General features: G+C 45.7%; 1 long non-coding RNA gene across 1 annotated transcript; it reads right to left on the bottom strand.

The window, feature by feature from the left end:
• Positions 1-1,222: 1,222 nt before the first annotated feature.
• LOC137839952 (uncharacterized) lies at positions 1,223-3,223 on the bottom strand. Its single transcript, XR_011086342.1, has 3 exons — positions 3,058-3,223; positions 2,835-2,912; positions 1,223-1,307 (listed from the first exon to the last, which is right to left on the bottom strand). It is a non-coding gene; the product is annotated as an uncharacterized lncRNA (long non-coding RNA).
• Between the last annotated feature and the right edge of the window lie 11,939 nt (positions 3,224-15,162).

Raw genomic sequence — 15,162 nt, 5'->3', positions numbered from 1 at the left:
GTGCTGTTCAGTGCGGGATGGTGTTGTTCAGTGCGGGATGGTGTTGTTCAGTGCGGGATGGTGTTGTTCAGTGCGGCATGGTGTTGTTCAGTGCGGCATGGTGTTGTTCAGTGCGGCATGGTGTTGTTCAGTGCGGCATGGTGTTGTTCAGTGCGGCATGGTGTTGTTCAGTGCGGGATGGTGTTCAGTGCGGGATGGTGTTGTTCAGTGCGGGATGGTGTTGTTCAGTGCGGCATGGTGTTGTTCAGTGCGGCATAATGTTGTTCAGTGCGGCATAGTGTTGTTCAGTGCGGCATGGTGTTGTTCAGTGCGGCATGGTGTTGTTCAGTGCGGCATGGTGTTGTTCAGTGCGGCATGGTGTTGTTCAGTGCGGCATGGTGTTGTTCAGTGCGGCATGGTGTTGTTCAGTGCGGCATGGTGTTGTTCAGTGCGGCATGGTGTTGTTCAGTGCGGCATGGTGTTGTTCAGTGCGGCATGGTGTTGTTCAGTGCGGGATGGTGTTGTTCAGTGCGGGATGGTGTTGTTCAGTGCGGCATGGTGTTCAGTGCGGCATAATGTTGTTCAGTGCGGCATAATGTTGTTCAGTGCGGCATGGTGTTGTTCAGTGCGGCATAATGTTGTTCAGTGCGGCATAATGTTGTTCAGTGCGGTATAATGTTGTTCAGTGCGGCATAATGTTGTTCAGTGGTGCATGGTGTTGTTCAGTGCGGTATAATGTTGTTCAGTGCGGCATAATGTTGTTCAGTGCTGCATGGTGTTGTTCAGTGCGGCATGGTGTTGTTCGGTGCGGCATGGTGTTGTTCAGTGCGGCATGGTGTTGTTCAGTGCGGTATCGTGTTGTTCAGTGCGGTATCGTGTTGTTCAGTGCGGTATCGTGTTGTTCAGTCCGGTATCGTGTTGTTCAGTGCGGTATCGTGTTGTTCAGTGCGGTATCGTGTTGTTCAGTGCGGTATCGTGTTGTTCAGTGCGGTATCGTTGTGTTGTTCGTATTGTGTTGTGTTGTTCGTAATGTGTTGTGTTGTTTGTATTGTGTTGTTGGTATTGTGTTGTGTTGTTCGTATTTTGTTGTGTTGTTCATATTGTGTTGAGTTGTTCATATTGTGTTGAGTTGTTCGTATTGTGTTGTGTTGTTCGTATTGTGTTGCCTCTAACACTTAGCTTCTAACACTTAGCCTCTAGCACATAGAAGGTAAATAAATAGGAAGGAAGGACTCACCGGTGACGTCGTCGCCCACGTCCAAGCGTTGTACTTTGTATTTTCATCCTTCTGACAGTGGAAAACATATAGCCAACAAACACCGTGGAACCTAAACGAATGAAAGAAAACTATCATTTGGCCACAACCAACATTCACAGATACAACACAATGTGACGTGCGGTGTTGAGGTTAAAGGTTGAGTGAAGGGCCCTCGTTTTAAACTACTTTTTTGAAAAGGAGTGGGAACAAGTAAGACGTATTTAATTTATTTATTGGGAAGTAGTAAGACTTATTAAATTTATTTAATCTACTTTTCTTCCCAGGCAAAATTTGATGTGCTGCAATTCCAAATTTCCAAAGTGAATGAAGGAATGAAATCCTTTAAATTATGATTTTGTATAAATACTAGGCATAAACACAAAATCTACGGCACAAAATGGGCAGACTTTACTTGTTTGAAAAGGACTGGTTACAAGACAGACTTTTTTAATTTATTTAATGGGAAGAAGACTTATTTAGTTTAATTGATCTATTTTTGTTCCCTGGCAAAATTCGATTTGCTGCAATTCCAAATTTCCAAAGTGAATGAAGGAATGAAGTCGTTTAAATTATGATTTTGTATAAATACTAGGCATAGACACAAAATTTACGGCACAAAACGGGCAGACTTTACTTGTTTGAAGAGGACTGGTTGCAAGACAGACTTTTCTGATTTATTTAATGGGAAGAAGACTTATTTAGTTTATTTAATCTCTTTTTGTTGCCTGGCAAAATTGGATTTGCTGAAATTGTATTTTGCCAAATCTTGACTTGAGACCTGATAGGAAGTATTAAACGCTCAGTTAAATCGATACAAGTTGGTAATAAGAGCGAGTAATGTTGGTTGAAGCGATGAATGAAGGTTAAAAGCAATTTAAATTATGACTTTGTATAAATACTAGATATTAACAGAACATCTACTGCGCAAAATGGGCAGAGTTTACTTGTTTGAGAAGGAGTGGCTTATTTAAGTCTAAGATTTATTTAATCTGTTTGTTCCCAGGCAAAATTGGATGTGATGCAATTCCAAATTTCACCACATGATGGTGCCAAATTTTGACTTCATAGGACATATTCAACACTTAACTATTATGTTCAAGGTAATCAGATTTGTTTATTATTCTAATGGCCTTTTCAAAACTATTCTGGATTACTACTTTGGATCTATTCTACATTACTTGGCAACAACATACTCTGTAACAGATTAGGCAGTATAATCACATATGTTAACTTGAGAGTGCCCACACTCAATCTACTTATCGTGATGTGTTAAATCAATTACTGTTAGACATTATTATTCTGATAATCTACCAAATCTTTGAATTGAAGAATTTGTGATTTAATTAATAGCTTGTTGTTATGTTCAGGGTAATCAGACTTGTATATAATTCTAATGGCCTTCTTTTGAAAACTATTCTGAATTACAACTTTGGATCTTATATTACTTTGCAACAATATACTCGGTGACAGATTAGGCAGTATAATCACATATGTTAACTTCAGTGCCCACACTGTATTTATTTATGGTTATTTGTTAAATCAAGTACTGTTAGACATGAAATAGGAAGTGTTTAACATAAATGTTATGGCTACTCACCGTTGTAGCTCGCTCCTGGTCAATGATACGAGCCTCTTCTTGCAGTGGAAAACTTGCAGCCAACAAACACCGTGGAACCTAAAGGAATGAAATTAAACATTAACATTTCGCCTGGACCAATATTCACACGTACAACGCAACGCGGCTACACTTCTGCTAGCGCCTCAGCTACACGTTGCTATTACAAACGTAAATCTCTTTAAACACAATGAGTGTTACTTACCGTGTACGCTGTAGACGGTCCAGTTGCAAGCAGAAAATAAAGATATTTCTGTTGATATTCGTCGTTGCTCAGTGGCTCACGGCCATCGCGCCAACAGATTTGAATTTTGGTGGAAGTTCAGCCAATTACGTCATATCCGCGGCACATGACTGCGACGTAATACCCGCTTATCTGAAACGGCAGTTAAAAGTAGAGTTACATCAAGTTTTCTTTTTTAATCAACGCAATCATTTACAACCGTTGACCAGAAAGAATCGTCGAAATTCGACGTTCCCCCCAAACGCCACACTCACTCGCTTTTCAGGGCAACAAAAGTACTTCTTTTTAAAAACGATGAGTTGTACTTACCGTGTACGCTCTGGACGGTCCAGTTGCAAGCAGAAAATAAAAATATTTCTCTCGTTAGTCGTATGTTACCATCCGCTGTGTCTTTGTCAACATCGCCATTTTCCTACTTCCTGTTGCGAGCCACGCCCACGGATTTAAATTCTGGCGGAAGAGCCCGCCCATTGGCGTCGTTTTCGCGTATAGCAAATCCGATTGGTTGGGAAGGGGGCGCGGTTATGCAGCCGAGGGGTCCTGTGATCGGTGGGATGTAAAGTAGGCGTCGACGTCACGTCCGCGTCACGTGACCACGACGTGGCAGACGTCATATAGCAACCGCTGTTTTGTTTAGTAGACTTACAGTTGTTATGCATTGACATAATGGCGCACACTCCAAATAGATTTAAATAAATTAAATAATTCTTCTGCCCACTCCCTTTTAAACAAGTTAACTCTCCCCGCGGATTTGAATTCCGGCGGAAGTTCTTACAGTTGTTATGCGTTGACATAATGGCGCACTGGTTAGCATGTCCACCTCTTAAGCATGATGTTGCGGGTTCGACGCCTGATCAATGTTAGCATGGAGTGAGCTGAAGTGCATGGCGCTGAAGATTTGAATCTTTGAAATGCGCTGAGGTCTGACGTATCAGGCAGAATGGTTTGCCATCACGTTCAACAAAAAATAGAAACTTTCCCACTCTGATAAAAACGTCCTGTGTTCATCTACATATTTTCGTTTTGCTGTGCATCTTTTCCCTGCCATTTCGAGAGCCCAATTGACACTAATAGTTTACTGGAATGTGTTTGCCCATCCTACTTTGTGGAATTTCACCACATGCGCTTTTGACGAAAATACTAAATTGAACTCAAGTGAAGCCAACACGCACAACCCCCCCCCCCCCCCCCCCCCCACACACACACACACACACCTACACACACACACACAAATGTTGATATGAACATAAAAGAGCCGCATGCGGTTCGGGAGTTGCGGCTTGGCCAAACCTGTACTATACAACTTTATTTGTGTAAAATTTTCACAACAGCTGTCACACAAACAAAGCGGGAAAAACCGAAGACGTGCGTGTTCCGCCCACGCTGGATTTATTTGCACCTTTGAAAAGACACCGTATTGCCGCAGATGTGGCAAAGAGTACTTTTGGGCATCTGAGACGGAAGGATGTCCAAAGCATCACGTCACCTGCTCTGGTAGGAATGGTGGTGGGACGTTGAGGTCAACCGCTTTGGGGTTGGCTGAATCTTTGGTCGCAGGATGCCACACACTTGAAGACAGAAGCAGAAAAGCAGAGCTAAATGCAAAATGTACTCACCGGTGACTCCAATTTTTTCCCCCCCTGAAGAAATGGATGGACGGGTGGCCCCGGCTGGCCGGTGGGACTCTTGTTATTCTGACCCTTTTTAGTGCGCGTTTGGGGCAACAACCGTTTTTTGTGGCGCTCTCTTCTGGTTCAAGAGTGCCCTGCATGTGAATTTGCCTTTCCTGCCTTCTGATTGGATGAGCGCCGGTGTGACGCGGTGCCTCTGTCACCGTGGCGGGGGGTATACGTCGGCATCGGAGCGTCTGCCAACGTCTGAGACCGGCTGGCAGTGTATCGGAGGTGTCGAGTGCGGTGCCGCTGGAGCTCACTCACCAGCTGGTGTTAGGGCCACAGAATGAAGGCCAAGGAGAAGACTAGAAAGAGAAACAGAAACTTCTCCTCCAATTGTTTGATTTGTCTCTTCTGAGCTTCGATGAATTCTTTCAGCTCTTTGTTCCTCTAGGACGGACAAATGGAAAGTAGCCTTCAAAAGCCAGTAAGCGTGCAAGTAAGTGCCGGGCTGGCTTTGGGCCCTTACCTGTTGCGCGCTGTGCAGCAGATCCATTCTCTCTTGGAGGATGCAAGCGTCGCGCTCCCTCAACTCCCACATCAGGGCTCGCTTCCATTGGTCCACGGCGCTCCTAAGCTCTTGTCTCTGATCCGCCGTCAGCACGTCATTCACGCCAGCGTGGCTGGCTTTTTCGCCGTCCGTGGCGGGGCAGTCCCGCTGCGGTAGCGCCTCGTACAACATGGCCTCCAGCTCCATGATCCTCTGAGCCGCAATCCTCGTCCATCAGTGGTCCGGCGGGAGATTTGAGGGTGGCTTACCTTATGAGCCTGGTCCATGGAACGCTTCCTGAAGTCCAACTCTTCATCCAGGTAGCCCTTCTGGTTGCAGAACATATCCTAGCACAGCTCAAGGTCAGAATTGTTGGGGCACATTGCCCCGAGTTCCCCTTGGCTGATGTCGCGTGTCTGTCTACCTTCTCACTTTCAATGTCCAACATCTTCTGTTGAAGTGCTGACTTGGTCACTTTGATGTATTCTAACCACTGAGGAAAGGCTGCTGTCACATAAGCAGAATGCGAGAGCGTGCGTGGACGTGCGCGTTACCTTCTCGGCTAGGGTGGGAAGGGTCCTGGCGTGAATCACGACCACCTGCTCCTCGTTGGTGAGATTCTGCAAGAGCCCAAAGGCACAGCGTCAACAAGGTTCTTTCAGTGCAAAGCCTTCCAAAAGTCACATTTGAGCCGCCGAGTCTCATGGAGTGCGAACATAAGGAGTTCGACATACACTTACGGCGTTATCGCCCAGGATGTCCAGCTTCTTCATCAGATCACTGATGACGATGTCCTGGGGAAAGGCGCAAGGAGCAATGTAAGGTGTTCTGGGACCTCAGGTTAAGGTTAGGGTTGCGAGGGACGCCTTACGTACGCTCACGCCGTCGGCCTCGCAGTAGATCTGCAAAGGGCTGAGGCCGTCTGGGAAACGGACTTGCAGAAACTTCAAGACGGGGGAGCGCCACTCCCTCTCCTGAAAGGCAGAGGCATGCATCCGTCCGTCCGTCCGTCCGTCCGTCCGTCACATCTCTGGCCTCAACACGCTTGTGCGAGTCTTCCCACCTCCAGCTCCAGGATGCGGAACTCAAGCAGTTCGTTTTGGTCTCGGATATCCTGGATGTGCTCTTTCAGACGCGCTTCTTCCGCCTCCATCCGCCTGACCTGAAAAGACAGTCAGACCTCATCTGCGGGGCTTCCGGACGGGTGTGACGCCAAGCGACTCCGCCCAGCGCCTTTCTTTCCGTCACCTTTTCGGCCAACTGCTGATTGCTCTGACGCAGCAGCTGCTTCTCCTCCACCCACTTGACATTCTAGAAGAGACAAACGCGTGGACAGCTTTGGAATGTTGTGTCATTTTCATCCACAAATTCTTTGGTTGACTGGAAAATGACATTTGCTTTTCTCCGCATTTTCCCAGCCACGTTCAGGGGGGGGGGGGTTGGTCCAGTAATGCCAGACGAATGAGTGACTGAAGAATGTAGCTATTTTGTCTGAGAAAAAGGTGTGCTCATTGATAAGCTTACCTGTCCTTGTTGCTTCAGCGCTGACTCCAGATCTGCTACTCTGCTTTGATAGTGACCCATTTCTACTGTCATGTAACATGGGGGGAAGAGATGGTGCAAATGGTAAAATATGGATTGTTCACAGGAATAAATTGGCAGAGCTGAAATTCCAAATTTGTCCAAAAGATGGCGCCAGACCAAAACATGAGACCAAAAAAGGGGCCAAAATAAGCTAAGCAAGTTAAAATAGAAATAAAACAGGATTGTGAGTCACGCATGGACGCACAAATGTGATTTTTACTTTTTGATTTCTTTGCTTGGCTAAAAATGTATTCTGTAACAGCTTAAAGCAATATTGTTAGTCAATTCGATCAAGGGACCCGTCACTATGAGAATAGTGGCGTGACATAAATTGTTTGGAGAAGCACAAATGTGATTTTTACTTCTTGATTTCTTTGCTTGGCTAAAAATTGATTCCCTCTTTCATGAACTGTGTTTTGCAATCGAATTGTTCTGGGATTGAATGATTTTATTAACACGGGTATCAGTGGGTGAAATTGTTCGGTTTCTGGAGTGATTAAGATTTGTAATTCTATTTCATGTTTCTTCAATAAATGTGTTGTGTATATTCATCTACTTTGTTGTGCGCTGATTTGTACTGAATGTACAATCGATGGTTCGGGGTTGATTTGACAATTTGATTAATGTGCGGGGGGTTATTATGGTATAACATAGGACCGTAATAAATAAAAGTAACATCAGACAATTTTAGAGAATTGAATAACTTTCGTAGTTATTTGAGACACGAGTGAATTTCAATCCGTTTGAAAGTTTGCTTCGTCTGAATAAATTAACGGAAGTGTTTGAATCGGATTATCGGTTTGGTGTAGAACTGAAAGTAATTTAATTATTTGAAGGGCGCAGGCCCGTTTCCCCTTTTGACGGGCCGCGTAAAAAGTAACTCCGAACATGTTAGAGAATTAAATAACTTTCGTAGATATTTAAGGGAAGAGTGAATTTCGTCAAAAGTGAATTCGTTTGAAAATTTACTTCCTCTAAATAAAATAACGACGATGGTTAAAATAGATCATTTGAGTTGGTGAAGGATAAAAGTATTTCGATTGTCCGTCGGGCGCGGCCCAGTTCTTAATTTTGTCGGGCCGCGTCAAAAGTTAAACAGGACACGATCGAAAAATAGACTTGCCTTCCAAATTAATTACTGGGCAAATCTAAATAGAGTAAGACATTTTTATTCGTTTTAAGAAAGTTGTTATTCTTTTTAAAGCAATCAAGTGGGGTGAAGCACGCCGACAGTTAAGTGCTAGATCTACATATAAGAAGTTTGAATTAATAACGTAAAGTGCATTAATTTTCTCCTTAAATGCTATTATTGTCACACTTTTATTAATTCGATTCTCTTTCGAATAAACAAGTTGGTCGGCTCGCTGCTTGAGCGACCAAGTAGAACGGACCCATATCAACATTTACTTCGGCAAAACTAGTGCTAGGGTGCGCTATACAAACGAATCCCTGAGGTCTTAACAAAGACATCTAAAAATATCCGTAACATAATAAGAACTTCAAACATTAGCGGGGAGCCATCAATACGATGCGGTCACTTCGAAGTCTTGCCTCGAATTGAGTTACTCGGCTCGAGCTTAGGGTGACTTGAGAGGGATTGGCGTCGTACAGAAATTAGATTGATTCCGGTGGAGTTAATTTAACTCGGGTGGTTAGATTACGGACGAATCTCCGAACCCGGCTAAGACAAACCCGTTACCGGGAAGCCGGGGGCACCTTATTGAAAGAGGTGCGTTTGACACTATCATCAGCTTTTCTCTGGTCTGAAAGGAGGAGGAGGGAGGCTCCTCCTCCTCCTTTCAGACCAGAGAACACCCGAGGCTGGGTGAGAACGGGGAGGCTGCGACCCGGCCGGGGGTTGCGGGAAGGGGCGCCACCTTGATCTCCTTCTCGGCGTCGTAGTCCCCTCCGCTGGTCTGGGCTAGCAGAGCGTAGGCTCGTTGCAGCGCTTGATATTCTTGCGTCAGCTGGCGGTAGCGAAGCTCCGCCTCCTCATGCACACACCAATGCAACACAGCACTAGTACCAGAATCAGTCAGACCGGCGACAAAGCACCCGCGACGCAAAGACGAGTCCGATTCCAGGCTGAAGAGGAATGTTTGGCGCCAATACGCTGGCAGAAATGGCGGGCTACCTCTTCGGGTTCCGTGTCGGGGGTTCTGTCGGTGTGAAAAGACAAGGACGATCCGTCCGAGTCCACCAACACGTCTTCGTCGTAGCCGTAAAATGTTTCGATGACCTGCGGGCGCGGAAGCAAACATCTCTCTGAACAAACTGAAGCGACACCTCACGATGAATCGACGAGAGGAACGATAGCGTGAAAAAGGCCATTTCATCTTGCGCAACACCAAGCAGCCGCAAACAAACAGACTCACCTTGCAGGACCTCACGCTTTGTTCCTCCTCAGAGATTCTCGACGTCGGTATCGTAGCAGCAAATCTCTCTCCTGTCGACACAAATAATCCGCCTTTGAGATTTTTTGGATGCAAAGGGAACGAACGGCTCCGGCGCAGAAACAAACGCGACTCACGATGACATTTCTGACATGAGCTCCTGTCTCCAGAGCCTGAAAAACCCGTCACCGGCGATGATTGGAGGGACGCTCGTCTTTTCCAAAAGTGACAACTACAGGGTGTGTCAGGGTTTTCCAGATTATCTTTATCGTATGATTATGTTGCTTTGACTTTGACTGCAACCTGTAATAAATAATATTATTTATCCCTTATTTATCCCTATCGCTTATCCCTTCCTACACAAAGTCGTAAAACATCCCTTGCTATGTTTTGACTAGAGGTCAAGGGCTTTCTCTATTCAATCCACTCTTACACCCACCCTGTTTCTCTTAATAAAAATGCTCGTGCAGGAGCCGAGAGTCAGACTTCATTCGTACAACGGATGGACTCTCCACCTGCAGGTGTCCAAAAGAACTTACTTGTCTCCCGTGTGGTTCTTGCAAAATAAGTTGGAGCGAGCGCAACTCTAACAGGGTGCATTTTGCCACTAGCTGCCTACGGACAATGACGTCGCGCTCGCGGCTCATGGTTGACGGGCTGAGCAGCCGGGCGAGTCCGTCGTTTTCAGCGCACAGCGAGTGGCAAAGGCGCTGACAAAACGGGAGCTTTGAGCTGCTGAAAACGGCAAAACAAGTCTAAAGCGTGTTCAAACGCGTGCGCACAATGCTCCTGCTTGAAAGGTCGGAATTTAAGGGGCCAATTTTTTGGATGGCGGCCGCCGGCCAAGCTTTGGACGGAAAAGGTTTCCTGGCGACAGCGAGCGAGCGCGGCGCTGCCGTACGTGCACTGAGTCGCCTGCCTGAAGACCTTGGACAAGTCGTCGATGATGTGCCGCTGCTCCACAACTTGAAGGAACTCCATTTCACCGTCCTGCTGGCCGCAACCGCGCTCCAGGTCATTGAGCGAACTAGGCCTTCTCTGTGGAACACAAATGCAGTGGACTCTGTTGGCACGCCGCCGTTGTCCGCGTCGACTTACCAAGCTTGCCATCTCCTCGTTCTCCTGGGTGACAAAGCGCACTTTGTTTTCAAGGCGACACAGCACCAGCGAGAGTTCTTCATTCTTCCTGCTCAGGCGTTTGTTTTTGTACAGGAGTGGCAGAAACTGGCTTTCTGTTTCTCTCAGTCGCTTAAGCTGCAAGCATGAAGTGCGGGATGCGAAAGACGCACAACACGCGGGCCAGAACGTATCCATTCCTTTTGCATCGGTTTGAACGGAATCGTGGCTTTGGCTCCCAATAAAAGACATCTACCAGGCAACCGACTCGCCGCGCCGCTCAACTAATAAGTAAGCGCAATGGGTGCCTCGCTGGATGGCGCGCATCAAACGTAGCGCAAACCTTCAAGCGTGCCGTCAATAAATTACCAGTTCATTGCGCTCTTCAGAAAGCAGGGCGTTTCGATCCTCCAGTTTCCTGATGACTGCGCTGAGCTCAGCGATTTTCAGATGAAACCTTCGCGTGTCCCGATCCTCCTGAGACTGAAAACGCCCCGCAACACACACACACAACCACTCGTTCAAAGTTGTTTTTGTGCTACCTTCCTCCAGCAACGAACTAAGTCATGCGTACTGCAAGTGTGTGATGAGGTGGCTTACGCTATGAAGAGGATTGCTAGTAGCGCCGTTGACCCCACTTCCAGGGTAGTTTAGGCCCGCCCTTTGGGAATCCCTCAGGGCAGCGATCTGCTGCTCGGCAGCCTGAGTCTGCAGCTGAAGGCGGTGGACGTGGCCGGCCCCAGGGATTTATCCAAAACACTAATCGCTCTGTCTTTCAGCTTGATCTCATCCATCTGGATGTACAAACGGGGAGCGCTCAGGCAGGCGGGCAAACTCATTTGCCAGAATTGTGACAAAAACAAAGAGAGCAACCGGCCAATTTTTATCTTGAATCGACTAGAACACCATTGCTGTGACAAAAGCGAAGCGAGCAACCGGACGTTTTCTTCTTGTGAAATAGAATAGAATAGAATGCCTTAGGTGTCATTGCACTGCAGGTATACAACGAAATTGGGAACATAGCCACGCACCGCGCATCTGATCAGTCCTACCAGTCGGCGGATCTCCCTCTCGCAGTCCCTCTTGGTTCGGCTCAGCTCCTCCCGATGCTGGTGATGAGCCGATCGGAGCTCGGCCGCTCGGGACTGCCAGGCCTGCTGGGCCGCTGCCAGGGCTTCTTCCGCGCTCCTGGTGGAGGCGACACCGCTCGGTCTCCCGACACCGCCGCGTCTCCTCCACTTCCGCCAGCAAAGCGCCCCCGCTCCTCACCTGAGCAGACATTGCGCCACATCGGGCCGTTGAGACCGCAACGGAGCGCCGCGACGCTTACTGGGGACAAGCTACACAATACGGTAGCGGCCGCATCGGAGCCCGACGTGGCGTGCGGATAGTCAGACACGGATTGAGCGGATCACCTTGTCCATGGAGCCGTCCCTCAGGCTGAGGACCAAGGCATTCAGTCGCTGGATCTCTCCATCTTTGATTTTGATCACTCTCATCAGCTCCATTTCATGCTGCCGCAGTAATGTCTCCCTGGTAACGGCTAACTCTTTCTGCTTCTCCTCATGGAGTTTGCTTTTGAGTTCCGTCATGGCGGCGGTGGCACGGTGGTGCTCCGCCCGCAGGTCCTGACTTCTCTCTCTCTCCAGACAGCTGACCTGACATGACTTAGACTTAGACAAACTTGCAGTGCTAATTATGCAATAGTGCAAGTAGGCAAAACAGTATTCAAGAGTGTGCAGAGGAATGCTAAACCATGTATTAAACTTCTATTTAAAGGGTTTACACAAGTTCAGTAAAGTTGGTAGTGCGAGATAGTGCAAGATAGAGGTCCGTAGTGTCATAAAGTACAGTTCTGTGAATGTGTGATGCAGAGTTCAGTTTAGAGCTCAACAGTTCTAGTGTTCAACAGTCTGATGACAGCAGGGAAAAAGCTGTTGCAGAACCTGGTGGACCTGCAGCGGATTGTGCGAAACCTCTTCCCAGAGGGCAGCAGGGAGAACAGTCCATGGTGGGGGTGTGATGGGTCATTGATGATGTTACGGGGACGGGACATGCAGCGCTGAGATGAAATGTCCTGAATGGAGGGAAGAGGAGGCCCTATGAACCTCTCTGCTGTCCTCACCACTCTCCTCACGTTCTTCCAATCGGAGGCGGTGCAGCCTCCACACCACACAGAGAGTCAGCTTGTCAGAATGCTCTCTATGGTGCTCCTGTAGAACGTCCTTATGATGGGTGGGGGCAGGTGGGCTCTCCTCATCCTCCGCAGGAAGTACAAGCGCTTCTGTGCCATCTTGAACAGTGCCGTAGTGTTCATAGTCCAGGAATTCAAATCCGCGGGGAGAGTTAACTTGTTTAAAAGGGAGTGGGCAGAAGAATTATTTAATTTATTTAAATCTATTTGGAGTGTGCGCCATTATGTCAATGCATAACAACTGTAAGTCTACTAAACAAAACAGCGGTTGCTATATGACGTCTGCCACGTCGTGGTCACGTGACGCGGACGTGACGTCGACGCCTACTTTACATCCCACCGATCACAGGACCCCTCGGCTGCATAACCGCGCCCCCTTCCCAACCAATCGGATTTGCTATACGCGAAAACGACGCCAATGGGCGGGCTCTTCCGCCAGAATTTAAATCCGTGGGCGTGGCTCGCAACAGGAAGTAGGAAAATGGCAATGTTGACAAAGACACAGCGGATGGTAACATACGACTAACGAGAGAAATATTTTTATTTTCTGCTTGCAACTGGACCGTCCAGAGCGTACACGGTAAGTACAACTCATCGTTTTTAAAAAGAAGTACTTTTGTTGCCCTGAAAAGCGAGTGAGTGTGGCGTTTGGGGGGAACGTCGAATTTCGACGATTCTTTCTGGTCAACGGTTGTAAATGATTGCGTTGATTAAAAAAGAAAACTTGATGTAACTCTACTTTTAACTGCCGTTTCAGATAAGCGGGTATTACGTCGCAGTCATGTGCCGCGGATATGACGTAATTGGCTGAACTTCCACCAAAATTCAAATCTGTTGGCGCGATGGCCGTGAGCCACTGAGCAACGACGAATATCAACAGAAATATCTTTATTTTCTGCTTGCAACTGGACCGTCTACAGCGTACACGGTAAGTAACACTCATTGTGTTTAAAGAGATTTACGTTTGTAATAGCAACGTGTAGCTGAGGCGCTAGCAGAAGTGTAGCCGCGTTGCGTTGTACGTGTGAATATTGGTCCAGGCGAAATGTTAATGTTTAATTTCATTCCTTTAGGTTCCACGGTGTTTGTTGGCTGCAAGTTTTCCACTGCAAGAAGAGGCTCGTATCATTGACCAGGAGCGAGCTACAACGGTGAGTAGCCATAACATTTATGTTAAACACTTCCTATTTCATGTCTAACAGTACTTGATTTAACAAATAACCATAAATAAATACAGTGTGGGCACTGAAGTTAACATATGTGATTATACTGCCTAATCTGTCACCGAGTATATTGTTGCAAAGTAATATAAGATCCAAAGTTGTAATTCAGAATAGTTTTCAAAAGAAGGCCATTAGAATTATATACAAGTCTGATTACCCTGAACATAACAACAAGCTATTAATTAAATCACAAATTCTTCAATTCAAAGATTTGGTAGATTATCAGAATAATAATGTCTAACAGTAATTGATTTAACACATCACGATAAGTAGATTGAGTGTGGGCACTCTCAAGTTAACATATGTGATTATACTGCCTAATCTGTTACAGAGTATGTTGTTGCCAAGTAATGTAGAATAGATCCAAAGTAGTAATCCAGAATAGTTTTGAAAAGGCCATTAGAATAATAAACAAATCTGATTACCTTGAACATAATAGTTAAGTGTTGAATATGTCCTATGAAGTCAAAATTTGGCACCATCATGTGGTGAAATTTGGAATTGCATCACATCCAATTTTGCCTGGGAACAAACAGATTAAATAAATCTTAGACTTAAATAAGCCACTCCTTCTCAAACAAGTAAACTCTGCCCATTTTGCGCAGTAGATGTTCTGTTAATATCTAGTATTTATACAAAGTCATAATTTAAATTGCTTTTAACCTTCATTCATCGCTTCAACCAACATTACTCGCTCTTATTACCAACTTGTATCGATTTAACTGAGCGTTTAATACTTCCTATCAGGTCTCAAGTCAAGATTTGGCAAAATACAATTTCAGCAAATCCAATTTTGCCAGGCAACAAAAAGAGATTAAATAAACTAAATAAGTCTTCTTCCCATTAAATAAATCAGAAAAGTCTGTCTTGCAACCAGTCCTCTTCAAACAAGTAAAGTCTGCCCGTTTTGTGCCGTAGATTTTGTGTCTATGCCTAGTATTTATACAAAATCATAATTTAAACGACTTCATTCCTTCATTCACTTTGGAAATTTGGAATTGCAGCAAATCGAATTTTGCCAGGGAACAAAAATAGATCAATTAAACTAAATAAGTCTTCTTCCCATTAAATAAATTAAAAAAGTCTGTCTTGTAACCAGTCCTTTTCAAACAAGTAAAATCTGCCCATTTTGTGCCGTAGATTTTGTGTTTATGCCTAGTATTTATACAAAATCATAATTTAAAGGATTTCATTCCTTCATTCACTTTGGAAATTTGGAATTGCAGCACATCAAATTTTGCCTGGGAAGAAAAGTAGATTAAATAAATTTAATAAGTCTTACTACTTCCCAATAAATAAATTAAATACGTCTTACTTGTTCCCACTCCTTTTCAAAAAAGTAGTTTAAAACGAGGGCCCTTCACTCAACCTTTAACCTCAACACCGCACGTCA

This window comes from Syngnathus scovelli, unplaced genomic scaffold, assembly GCF_024217435.2.
Source record: "Syngnathus scovelli strain Florida unplaced genomic scaffold, RoL_Ssco_1.2 HiC_scaffold_28, whole genome shotgun sequence".
NCBI lineage: Eukaryota > Metazoa > Chordata > Actinopteri > Syngnathiformes > Syngnathidae > Syngnathus > Syngnathus scovelli.
The sequence above is the reverse complement of the archived record's forward strand: the minus strand, read 5'-3'. Positions and strand labels throughout refer to the sequence as shown.